This window comes from Pseudophryne corroboree, chromosome 1 (assembly GCF_028390025.1).
Source record: "Pseudophryne corroboree isolate aPseCor3 chromosome 1, aPseCor3.hap2, whole genome shotgun sequence".
In the NCBI taxonomy this organism is placed as follows: Eukaryota; Metazoa; Chordata; class Amphibia; order Anura; family Myobatrachidae; genus Pseudophryne; species Pseudophryne corroboree.
In genome coordinates, this window is record NC_086444.1 from 1,163,826,618 (window position 1) to 1,163,840,586 (window position 13,969).

The window sequence follows — 13,969 nt, forward strand, 5'->3', positions numbered from 1 at the left end:
CAAGAAAACATTTCGTTTGTCATAAACTTGCATCATATTATGAAGCCATGAGGGGAGATACAAAGTTGCATCACCTCCACCAATTGAGTGAGATGGGTGGGTCATACGGGATCAGTACGTATTACCGCCAGATGGAATCCCGGCGGTCGGAATACCGACACCGGGATCCCGACCGGCACAATCCCGACAGGGGGGCGAGCGCAAAGCAGCCCCTTGTGGGCTCGCTGCGCTCACCACGCTGCGGGCACTGTGCCTCGCTACGCTCGGCACACTAATTTATTCTCCCTCTGTTGGTGTCGTGGACACCCACAGAGAGAGAATATGTCGGGACTGTGCCGGTCGGGATCCCAGTGTCGGTATTCCGACCGCTGGGATTCCGTCCAGTGGGATCTTGACCGAATACCGGTCTTACGCTGCTAATTGTGTGAGGTACCAGGTGATGTTTTTAAGGCTGTGATGTATTTGTCGCCTGGCAGTAAGTATCCATATATGACTGCCACATCATAAAAAAGCGCTCTACCTGCTTTTCTTTGTCTAAGATGGCTTCCACCCAGTCCATCCTAAACAAAAAGTTTAGTTTGGTTAGGAACAAAGGTATCTGCGGAGGGGTGCTTTCAATCCAGCCCTGCAGAATCCTTTTCTTGTCTGCCGCACAAAGAGCTAGTAATAATTTTTTGTTTCTCTAACGTCCTTGAGGATGCTGGGACTCCGTAAGGGCATTTTAAGAAAGCTTTGGACTCTGGGTGTGCACTGGCTCCTCCCTCTATGCCCCTCCTCCAGACCTCAGTTTTACACTGTGCCCAGAGCAAGATGGGTGCACTGCAGAGAGCTCTCCAGAGTTCTCTGCCTAGAAGCATTTTTGTTTGGATTTTTTCTTTCTACTTTTACTACTTTTTCACAGGGAGCACTGCTGGCAACAGGCTCCCTGCATCGTGGGACTGAGGAGAGAGGAGCAGACCTTCTTGTCAAAGATAGGCTCTGCTTCCTCGGCTACTGGACACCATTAGCTCCAGAGGGGGTGAACGCAGGTTCTTACTGGGCGTCCACCCCCAGAGCCGCGCCGCCGTTCTCCTCACAGAGCTAGAAGTACAGAAGTCGTCAGGCGGCAGAAGCCTTCAGCTTCACTGAGGTAACGCACAGCACTGCAGCTGTGCGTCATTGCTCCCATACACCTCACACACTCCGGTCACTGTAAGGGTGCAGGGCGCAGAGGGGGGCGCCCTGGGCAGCAATATAAACCTCTGCATGGCAAAAAGACTATATACATGTACAGGTGGGCTCTGTACATGTATATAAAAGAGCCCCCGCCATATTTTACTAAGTTTGAGCGGGACAGAAGCCCGCCACCCAGGGGGCGGGGCTTCTCCCTCAGCACTCACCAGCGCCATTTTCTCTCCACAGCACTGCTGAGAGGAAGCTCCCCGGACTCTCCCCTGCTTACACACGGTGAAAGGGTGCTTAAAAGAGAGGGGGGGGGGGGCACATAATTGGCGGTTTACATATTATACAGCGCTGCTGGGGAAAAACAAATTGTGTTGGTCTCCAGGGTTATTGCGCTGGGGTGTGTGCTGGCATACTCTCTCTGTCTCTCCAAAGGGCCTTGACAGGGATACTGTCTTCAGGAAAGGGGTTCCGTGTGTGTGTGTGTGTGTGTGTGTGTGTGTGTGTGTGTGTGTGTGTGTGTGTGTGTGTGTGTGTGAAGTGTGTCGGTACGCGTGTGTCGACATGTTTGACGAGGAAGGCTCGCTTAATGTGGAGGGGGAGTGCTTGAATGTCAGGTCGCCGTCGGCAACGCCGACACCGGAATGGGTGGATATGCTGAATGTCTTGAATGCAAATGTCAATCTATTGCATAAAAGATTAGACAAGGCAGAAGCTAGGGATCAGTCAGGTAGCCAGTCCATGCCTATCCCTGGGGCGCCAGGTCCTTCGGGGTCTCAGAAGCGCACCATATCCCAGATCGATGACACAGATACCGACACAGATACTGACTCTAGTGTCGACTATGAAGATGCAAAATTACAGCCAAAGGTGGCTAAGGGTATACGGTACATGATTATGGCCATTAAAGAGGTTTTGCATATTACTGAGGAACCCCCTGTCCCTGACACGAGGGTACACATGTATAAAGGGAAAAAGCCTGAAGTCACTTTTCCATCCTCATTTGAATTAAGTGACTTGTGCGAAAAGGCTTGGGAATCTCCGGATAGGAGACCACAAGTTCCCAAAAGGATTCTCATGGCGTATCCTTTTCCACAAACTGATAGGATACGCTGGGAATCTTCGCCAAAAGTTGACAAGGCGCTGACACGTTTGTCCAAAAAGGTGGCACTGCCTTCCCAGGATACGGCTTCCCTCAAGGAACCTGCTGATCGCAGGCAGGAAATTACCTTAGAGCACATTTACAATCATTCCGGTACTATTGCTCGACCGGCTATGGCGTCGGCCTGGGTTTGTAGTGCGGTTGTAGCATGGGCAGATTCCTTATCTACGGAAATTGACACCTTAGATAGGGACACCATTCAAATGACCATAGAGCATATCAGAGATGCTGCCTTGTATATGAGGGATGCTCAGAGAGACATTTGTTTATTAAGCTCCAGAATAAATGCTATGTCTATTTCTGCTAGGCGGCTCTTGTGGACCCGACAGTGGACGGGAGATGCCGATTCAAAGCGGCATATGGAGTCCTTGCCTTACAAAGGGGTGGAGTTGTTTGGAGACGGCCTCTCGGATCTTGTCTCTACGGCTATGGCTGGTAAGTCAAATTTCTTACTTTATGTCCCCCCACAACATACAAAAAAGGCACCTCATTATCAAATGCAGTCCTTTCGTTCCAATAAAAACAAGAAGGTACGTGGATCATCCTTTGTTGCCAGAGGGAAAGGCAGGGGAAAAAAGCTGCACACAGCTAGTTCCCAAGAGCAGAAGTCCTCCCCTGCGTCTGCAAAGTCCACCGCATGACGCTGGGGCTTTCCGAGGGGAGGCAGATCTGGTGGGGGCTCGTCTTCGATTTTTCAGCCACGTCTGGGTTCACTCGCAGGTGGATCCCTGGGCATTAGAGATTGTTTCTCAGGGATACAGGCTGGAATTCGAAGACTTGCCTCCTCGCCGATTTTTCAAATCGGCTCTGCCGGCTTCCCCATCAGAGAGGGAGCTAGTGTTGGCAGCAATCCAAAAATTGTATATTCAACAGGTGATTGTCACAGTTCCTCATCTCCAGCAAGGAGAGGGATATTACTCAACCCTGTTTGTGGTCCCGAAACCGGACGGTTCGGTCAGACCCATTTTAAACGTGAAATCTCTGAACCTGTACTTGAAAAGGTTCAAGTTCAAAATGGAATCACTCAGGGCGGTCATCGCCAGCCTGGAGGGGGGGGGGTTGGATGGTGTCCCTGGACATAAAGGATGCTTACCTTCATGTTCCGATATTCCCCCCGCATCAGGCGTTCCTGAGATTTGCAGTGCAGGACTGTCACTACCAATTTCAGACGTTGCCGTTTGGGCTTTCCACGGCCCCGAGAATTTTCACCAAGGTAATGGCGGAAATTATGGTGCTCCTGCGCAGGAAGGGGGTCACAATTATCCTATACTTGGACGATCTCCTCATAAAGGCGAGATCTCGGGAGAGGTTGCTGGACAGCGTGTCTCTGTCCATGAAGACGTTGCAGATACACGGCTGGATTCTCAATATACCGAAGTCCCAGCTAGTCCCTACAACGCGTCTGACCTTTTTGGGCCTGATTCTAGACACAGACCAGAAAAAGGTTTTTCTTCCGATCGAAAAGGTTCAGGAACTCATAGCCATGGTCAGGAACCTATTAAAACCAAAAAAGGTTTCAGTGCATCATTGCACGCGGGTCCTGGGAAAGATGGTGGCTTCCTACGAGGCCATCCCTTTCGGCAGGTTCCATGCGAGGACTTTTCAATGGGACCTCTTGGACAAGTGGTCCGGGTCCCATTTACAAATGCATCAAAGGATCACACTGTCTCCCAGGACCAGGGTATCTCTCCTGTGGTGGCTGAACAGTGCTCACCTACTAAAAGGTCGCAGGTTCGGCATTCAGGACTGGGTCCTGGTGACCACGGACGCAAGCCCGAGGCTGGGGAGCAGTGACACTGGGAAGAAATTTCCAAGGTCTCTGGTCAAGCCTAGAGTCTTGTCTCCACATCAACGTCCTGGAGTTGAGGGCCATATACAACGCCTTGCGTCAAGCGGAGGAATTGCTTCGGAGAAAACCGGTTCTGATTCAGTCAGACAATGTCACGGCAGTGGCTCATATAAACCACCAAGGCGGAACAAGGAGCAGAATGGCCATGGCAGAAGCGACCAGGATTCTACACTGGGCGGAAGGCCATGTAAGCGCGCTGTCAGCGGTGTTCATCCCAGGGGTGGACAACTGGGAGGCGGACTTCCTCAGCAGGCACGACCTGCATCCGGGAGAGTGGGGACTTCATCAAGAAGTCTTCGCACAGATCACGGATCATTGGGGACTGCCTCAAATCAACATGATGGCATCCCGTCTCTACAAAAAGCTAAAGCAGTATTGCGCCAGGTCAAGGGACCCTCAGGCGGTAGCGGTAGACGCTCTGGTGACACCTTGGGTGTTCAGATCGGTCTATGTGTTTCCTCCTCTTCCTCTCATACCCAAGGTGTTGAGAATAATACGAAGAAGCAGGGTCAGAACAATACTCATTGTTCCGGATTGGCCACGGAGGACTTGGTATCCGGAGCTGCAAGAGTTGCTCGCAGGGGATCCGTGGCCTCTTCCTCTAAGGCAGGACCTGCTGCGGCAGGGGCCCTGTCTGTTCCAAGACTTACTGCGGCTGCGTTTGACGGCATGGCGGTTGAACGCCGGATCCTAGCGGAAAAAGGGATTCCAGAGGAAGTCATTCCTACCCTGATCAGGGCTAGGAAAGATGTGACGTTAAAACATTATCACCGTATATGGCGGAAATATGTTGTTTTGTGTGAGGCCAGAGCTGCTCCTACGGAGGAGTTCCATTTGGGCCATCTACTCCACTTCCTTCAAACAGGAGTGACTTTGGGCCTAAAATTAGGGTCCATAAAGGTCCAGATTTCGGCCTTATCCATTTTCTTTCAAAGAGAATTGGCCTCTATTCCTGAAGTACAGACCTTTGTGAAGGGAGTGCTGCATATTCAGCCTCCTTTTGTGCCTCCGTTGGCGCCTTGGGATCTTAACGTGGTGTTACGTTTCCTCAAGTCACCTTGGTTTGAACCACTCAAAACTGTGGAGTTAAAATACCTCACGTGGAAAGTGGTCATGTTGTTGGCGTTAGCTTAGGCAAGACGTGTTTCCGAATTGGCGGCTTTATCACATAAAAGCCCATACTTTGTTTTTCACGTGGATAGGGCAGAGTTGAGGACTCGCCCTCACTTTCTGCCAAAAGTGGTCTCATCTTTTCATGTGAACCAACCTATTGTCGTGCCTGTGGCTACACGGGACTTGGAGGATTCCGAGTCCCTGGATGTAGTCAGGGCTTTGAAGATTTATGTGACCAGAACGGCTAGAATCAGGAAGACTGAAGCTTTGTTCGTTCTGTATGCAGCCAACAAGGTTGGCGCTCCTGCTTCAAAGCAGACTATTGCTTGCTGGATCTGTAACACGATTCAGCAGGCACATTCTACGGCAGGATTGCCGTTACCGAAATCGGTTAAGGCCCACTCCACTAGGAAAGTGCGCTCTTCTTGGGCGGCATTACAGTTGTGCCGAGCAGCTACTTGGTCGGGGACAAACACCTTTGCAAAGTTCTACAAGTTTGATACCCTGGCTGAGGAGGACCTCCTGTTTGCTCAATCGGTGCTGCAGAGTCATCCGCACTCTCCCGCCCGTTTGGGAGCTTTGGTATAATCCCCATGGTCCTTACGGAGTCCCAGCATCCTCAAGGACGTTAGAGAAAATAAGATTTTACTTACCGGTAAATCTATTTCTCGTAGTCCGTAGAGGATGCCGGGCGCCCGTCCCAAGTGCGGACTTCTTCTGCAAGACTTGTATATAGTTATTGCTTACATAAGGGTTATGTTGTAGTTTTCGGTGGTACCGTGGCTATGTTGTTGTTCATACTGTTAACTTGGTAAGTTTATCACAAGTTATACGGTGTGATTGGTGTGGCTGGTATGAATCTCACCCTTAGATTTACAAAAATCCTTCCTCATACTGTCCATCTCCTCTGGGCACAGTTTCCCTAACTGAGGTCTGGAGGAGGGGCATAGAGGGAGGAGCCAGTGCACACCCAGAGTCCAAAGCTTTCGTAAAGTGCCCTATCTCCTGCTGAGCCCGTCTATTCCCCATGGTCCTTACGGAGTCCCAGCATCCTCTACGGACTACGAGAAATAGATTTACCGGTAAGTAAAATCTTATTTTTCCGGAGTCATGCGTTGGTTTGGATCAAAGACCCCCAAAATAGCCCATTCCGGGGTAAAAGGCACGAATGTTACTAATTTGGCCTCTGTATATCGTCCATCTACGGACGAGATGCCAAATGTACTGTACAATCAGGCAAGACCAAAGGCAATGATAAGTATCTGCCTCATCTTGATGACATTTTGGGCAGGAATGGAACTCAGAAGTTCCCATTTGGAAAAAGTCTAAGTGGAGAAAGATACGTATTATGATATATATTTAAAAAGGTTTGGTATACATGCTAGCTGGTAGTATTTTCCGACAGAACAACGGGGCCTTTTCCAAGGCAGGCATAGATAGTTTGGGAAAATGGGCCAACCACTTGGACATGCCTCCAGTTAATCTCACTATGGTCTAAAATTTCTGCAGCGGGGTACACTGGTATTCCACAGGGAATAACATTGGGGTGTAGCGTTGGATTTTGATCCAAGGCACCAATAGGCTAAAGCTTTGACTGTTCCCAGGATGCACTGCACCGCCTTCTCTATAGCCCCGCCTCCAGGCACTGGAGCTCAGTTTGTAAGTTGGTGCCTGCAGGTCAGTAACGGGGGGGCTGCGCTGGGCAGCCATAATAAGAGCTTTTTAAGAAGAAAGAAGACTTCATGGTCCGCAGCACAGGCATGTCAGGCTGACATTCTGTACTGCAGCTCCATCACCTCGCCCAGCGGTGCTGCATACTCCCGCACCCTGGTTCCCGGATACTTGCAGCGGAGACGCTCCGGTCATCAGGCACACATCACCGCTGCTGCTCTCCTGGATCGTGTGGCCGCACTTCAGGGAGGAGGTAAGAGGGTCCCCCAGGTGGGACCCGCCGAAATCGCAATGTGGTCGTGGTCCCAGGAGACGGACCACGCAGCTGGCGTGAACACTGTGGCCGTGCAGGGACCCCACTATATCCACCAGGGCAGGGAGCACAGGTCGGATTTACTAAAATCCGTTTGTTATAGGCTCCATAGTACCCGGTGGTGAAGTCCAGAGGAGGGGATAAGGCGCTGACCTTTAGCCCCTCCCCCAGCTCCAGGCACCATCTACAGCAGATGTTCCCACCCTTGAGCTGCATCTCTCTCTCTCTTCACTCCCTGTCAGCGTTTGGGTGCCATTTTACAGAGCTGCTCTGATCCTGGGACTGCTGGGCACTGTCTCCTCTGTAAAGGCGCCTGCCTCATCAGCGCTGTGCAGTTACAGGACACTTAAGTATTCTACATGTTGTTTAGACAGTGTTAGTTAAGAACAAGTGCAATCTATATGAATATTTAGTAGTGATGTTCACCGGACATTTTTCGGGTTTTGTGTTTTGGTTTTGGATTCGGTTCCGCGGCCGTGTTTTGGATTCGGACGCGTTTTGGCAAAACCTCCCTGAAAATTTTTTGTCGGATTCGGGTTTTTTTACAAAAACCCCTCAAAAACAGCTTAAATCATAGAATTTGGGGGTCATTTTGATCCCATAGTATTATTAACCTCAATAACCATAATTTCCACTCATTTTCAGTCTATTCTGAACACCTCACACCTCACAATATTATTTTTAATCCTAAAATTTGCACCGAGGTCGCTGGATGACTAAGCTAAGCGACCCAAGTGGCCGACACAAACACCTGGCCCATCTAGGAGTGGCACTGCAGTGTCAGGCAGGATGGCACTTCAAAAAAATAGTCCCCAAACAGCATATGATGCAAAGAAAAAAAGAGGTGCACCAAGGTCGCTGGATGGCTAAGCTAAGCGACACAAGTGGCCGACACAAACACCTGGCCCATCTAGGAGTGGCACTGCAGTGTCAGGCAGGATGGCACTTCAAAAAAATAGTCCCCAAACAGCACATGATGCAAAGAAAAATGAAAGAAAAAAGAGGTGCAAGATGGAATTGTCCTTGGGCCCTCCCACCCACCCTTATGTTGTATAAACAGGACATGCACACTTTAACAAACCCATCATTTCAGCGACAGGGTCTGCCACACAACTCAAATGACTGGTTGGTTTGGGCCCCCACCAAAAAAGAAGCAATCAATCTCTCCTTGCACAAACTGGCTTTACAGAGGCAAGATGTCCACCTCCTCCTCATCGTCCGATTCCTCACCCCTTTCACTGTGTACATCCCCCTCCTCACAGATTATTAATTCGTCCCCACTGGAATCCACCATCTCAGGTCCCTGTGTACTTTCTGGAGGCAATTGCTGGTGAATGTCTCCACGGAGGAATTGATTATAATTCATTTTGTTGAACATCATCTTCTCCACATTTTCTGGAAGTAACCTCGTACGCCGATTGCTGACAAGGTGAGCGGCTGCACTAAACACTCTTTCGGAGTACACACTGGAGGGTGGGCAACTTAGGTAAAATAAAGCCAGTTTCTGCAAGGGCCTCCAAATTGCCTCTTTTTCCTGCCAGTATACGTACGGACTGTCTGACGTGCCTACTTGGATGCGGTCACTCATATAATCCTCCACCATTCTTTCAATGGTGAGAGAATCATATGCAGTGACAGTAGACGACATGTCAGTAATCGTTGGCAGGTCCTTCAGTCCGGACCAGATGTCAGCACTCGCTCCAGACTGCCCTGCATCACCGCCAGCGGGTGGGCTCGGAATTCGTAGCCTTTTCCTCGCACCCCCAGTTGCGGGAGAATGTGAAGGAGGAGCTGTTGACGGGTCACGTTCCACTTGACTTGACAATTTTCTCACCAGCAGGTCTTTGAACCTCTGCAGACTTGTGTCTGCCGGAAAGAGAGATACAACGTAGGTTTTAAATCTAGGATCGAGCACGGTGGCCAAAATGTAGTGCTCTGATTTCAACAGATTGACCACCCGTGAATCCTGGTTAAGCGAATTAAGGGCTCCATCCGCAAGTCCCACATGCCTAGCGGAATCTGTTTTAGCTCCTCCTTCAATGTCTCCAGCTTCTTCTGCAAAAGCCTGATGAGGGGAATGACCTGACTCAGGCTGGCAGTGTCTGAACTGACTTCACGTGTGGCAAGTTCAAAGGGTTGCAGAACCTTGCACAACGTTGAAATCATTCTCCACTGCGCTTGAGTCAGGTGCATTCCCCCTCCTTTGCCTATATCGTAGGCAGATGTATAGGCTTGAATGGCCTTTTGCTGCTCCTCCATCCTCTGAAGCATATAGAGGGTTGAATTTCACCTCGTTACCACCTCTTGCTTCAGATGATGACAGGGCAGGTTCAGGAGTGTTTGCTGGTGCTCCAGTCTTCGGCACGCGGTGGCTGAATGCCGAAAGTGGCCCGCAATTCTTCGGGTCACCGACAGCATCTCTTGCACGCCCCTGTCGTTTTTTAAAAAATTCTGCACCTCCAAATTCAATGTATGTGCAAAACATGGGACGTGCTGGAATGTGCCCAGATGTAATGCACGCACAATATTGCTGGCATTGTCCGATGTCACAAATCCCCAGGAGTGTCCATTTGGGGTAAGCCATTCTGCGATGATGTTCCTCAGTTTCCGTAAGAGGTTGTCAGCTGTGTGCCTCTTCTGGAAAGCGGTGATACAAAGCGTAGCCTGCCTAGGAACGAGTTGGCGTTTGCGAGATGCTGCTACTGGTGCCGCCGCTGCTGTTCTTGCTGCGGGAGGCAATACATCTACCCAGTGGGCTGTCACAGTCATATAGTCCTGAGTCTGCCCTGCTCCACTTGTCCACATGTCCGTGGTTAAGTGGACATTGGGTACAACTGCATTTTTTAGGACACTGGTGACTCTTTTTCTGAGGTCTGTGTACATTTTCGGTATCGCCTGCCTAGAGAAATGGCACCTAGATGGTATTTGGTACTGGGGACACAGTATCTCAATCAAGTCTGTAGTTGCCTGTGAATTAACGGTGGATACCGGAAACATGTTTCTCACCGCCCAGGCTGCCAAGGCCTGAGTTATCCGCTTTGCAGCAGGATGACTGCTGTGATATTTCATCTTCCTCGCAAAGGACTGTTGGACAGTCAATTGCTTACTGGAAGTAGTACAAGTGGTCTTCCGACTTCCCCTCTGGGATGACGATCGACTCCCAGCAGCAACAACAGCAGCGCCAGCAGCAGTAGGCGTTACACTCAAGGATGCATCGGAGGAATCCCAGCCAGGAGAGGACTCGTCAGACTTGCCAGTGACATGGCCTGCAGGACTATTGGCTTTCCTGTGTAAGGAGGAAATTGACACTGAGGGAGTTGGTGGTGTGGTTTGCAGGAGCTTGGTTACAAGAGGAAGGGATTTAGTGGTCAGTGGACTGCTTCCTCTGTCATCCAAAGTTTTTGAACTTGTCACTGACTTATGATGAATGCGCTGCAGGTGACGTGTAAGGGAGGATGTTCCGAGGTGGTTAACGTCCTTACCCCTACTTATTACAGCTTGACAAAGGCAACACACGGCTTGACACCTGTTGTCCGCATTTGTGTTAAAATAATTCCACACCGAAGAGGTGATTTTTTTTTGTAATTTGACAAGGCATGTCAATGGCCATATTCGTCCCACGGACAACAGGTGTCTCCCCGGCTGCCTGACTTAAACAAACCACCTCACCATCAGAATCCTCCTTGTCAATTTCCTCCACCCATATCCTCATCCTGGTGTACTTCAACAGTGACATCTTCAATTTGACTATCAGGAACTGGACTGCGGGTGCTCCTTCCAGCACTTGCAGGGGGCGTGCAAATGGTGGAAGGCGCCACCTCTTCCCGTCCAGTGTTGGGAAGGTCAGGCATCGCAGCCGACACAATTGGACTCTCCTTGGGGATTTGTGATTTAGAAGAGCGCACAGTTCTTTGCTGTGCTTTCGCCAGCTTAAGTCCATACTTGCCTACTTTTGAAAAGGAGTTTCAGGGAGATTGTAGGAGTGCCGTTGAGGGGGTGTGTCATGGTCAGCCAAAGGGGCGTGTCTAACACCACCCATGGGCGTATCTATTTCCACTAAGGACGGAGTGTGTCCTGCAGTGGCAGGTGAAACCTGCAGTATGAAGAGCAGCATACCACAAAGGGTTATATAATATGTATATAGGGGGTCATTCCGAGTTGATCACACGTAGCAACTTTTTGCTGCTCCTGCGATCAACTAGACGCCGCCTATGGGGGAGTGTTTTTTTGCATAGCAGTGCTGCGATCACTTGTGCAGCCCTGCTATGCTAAAAAAGTTTTGTGCAGAACAAGACCAGCCCTGCAGTTACTTACCCTGTGCGATGGATCCAGCGATGAAGGTCCCAGATTTGACATCAGACATCCGCCCTCCAAACGCCTGGACATGCCTGCGTTCGGATCTCTACGCCAGGAAAATGGTGAGTAGACGCCCCGGAACGCCTCCCCGCTGTCAATCTTCTTGCAATTGTGCTAGCGATCACTTTCTTTTTTATACTGGACGCTGCAACGACGCGCGTGCGCATTGCAGCCGCTGCACATGCCAGTTCCCACCCGTTTGCACCGCAGTGATGAACCGCTGCGTGCGAACGGGTCGGAATGACCCCCATTGTGAGTAGGGTACAGAGGGTTATATACTATGTATATAGTGAGTAGGGTATTGCTCACCACTGTTAGGCGTACCTTGGCATGGACTCCCATTAATGCTGAACCGCACCTGCTGTGTATTGAACTGTGCACACAGCTAGCCTTGGATGGAGATAAATCCGACGGAGATAAAGTACCAGCCAATCGGCTCCTAACTGACATGTCACAGGCTAGTTTTAAAAAATTACAGTTAGGAGCCGATTGGCTGGTACTTTATCTCCACCCAAGGCTTAGTAAATACACCCCTAAGGGCCTAATTCAGACTTGATCGCAACAGCAAAAATTTTCTCTAATGGGCGAAACCATGTACAGTGCAGGGGGGGCAGATATAACATGTGCAGAGACAGTTAGATTTGGGTGGGGTGTTCAAACTGAAATCTAAATTGCAGTGTAAAAATAAAGCAGCCAGTATTTACATTGCATAGAAACAATATAACCCACCCAAATCTAACTCTTTCTGCACATGTTACATCTGCCCCACCTGCAGTGCACATGGTTTTGCCCATTAGAGAGAGAAAGATTTTGATTTTGCAATCAGGTCTGAATTAGGCCCTAAGTCACCTGTGTTCAGGCATGGCTACTAAGTCACCTGTGCTCAAGCATGGCTATCCTTTAAACCTGGACAGGATGGTGGAGTATGTAAAGCTCTGGCCTACATTAAAAAAAGCTACATCCAAATAAAAATACAGTGAAAATGCAACACATATACATACATACATACATACATTGAAAAAGCCAGATCCACATAAAGCTATGTTGCAAAAAGCCAGATCCGCATAATACATTAAAAACATCATATCCACTAAAAATACATTATAAAAAGCCAGAGGCCACATAAAAATACATTTACAAAAGCTAGGCCCACAAAAATACATTGAAAATACCACATTCACATAATACATTGAAAACATCCAGATCCACCGAAAATACCAGATTCACATAAAAATACATTTAAAAGTATCAGAGGTTGTGGGGTGACGGACTGTGACGGGTGGACAGAGGTTGTGGGGTGACGGACTGTGACTGGGGACAGAGGCTGTGGGGTGATGGACTGTGACTGGGGGACAGAGGCTGTGGGGTGATGGACTGTGACTGGGGGATAGAGGTTGTGGGGTGACGGACTGTGACTGGGGACAGAGGCTGTGGGGTGACAGACTGTGACGGGTGGACAGAGGTTGTGGGGTGACGGAATGTGACTGGTGGACAGAGGCTGTGGGGTGATGGACTGCGACTGGGGGATAGAGGTTGTGTGGTGACGGACTGTGACTGGGGACAGAGGCTGTGGGGTGATGGACTGTGACTGGGGGATAGAGGTTGTGGGGTGACGGACTGTGATTGGTGGACAGAGGTTGTGGGGTGATGGACTGTGACTGGTGGACAGAGGCTGTGGGGTGATGGACTGTGACTGGTGGACAGAGGTTGTGGGGTGACGGACTGTGACTGTGAGGCCGAGGTTTCTGTGGCCTGGGGACAGAGGTGACAATATTTCTGATTATGGGGCAGAGATTTTGGGGTGACGGACTCTGACTGGGCAAAGGGTGTGTAGTTATAAGCTGTGGCCAGGGGACAGAGGAGTTGGTGGTTGCTGACTGGGGACAACGGACAGAAGGTATGAGTAGGGAAAGGAAGGTTGGGGACAAAATACAATAAAAAAGCTAATTCAATCACTCTCACAGACCAAAAATATAAATCACCCATATTACCCTTGAGAAAGGAAGCAGGGGCTCAGGGTGACACACAGAGGTAGAGGGTGTACAGTGTGTCATACACGGGGGGAGGGTTTCGGGAGTATAGGGTATCACACACACACACACACACACACACACACACCATGTGTCATACACGGAGGATGGGGGTACAGTGTGTCACAGGGGGGTACAAAATTCCATACACACAGAGATAGAGGGTTTACAGTCTGTTATACACGGGGGGAGGGTTTCGGGAGTATAGGGTATCACACACACACACCATGTGTCATACACGGAGGATGGGCGTACAGTCTGTCACAGGGGGGTACAAAGTGCCATACACACAGAGATAGCGGGTACAGGGTATC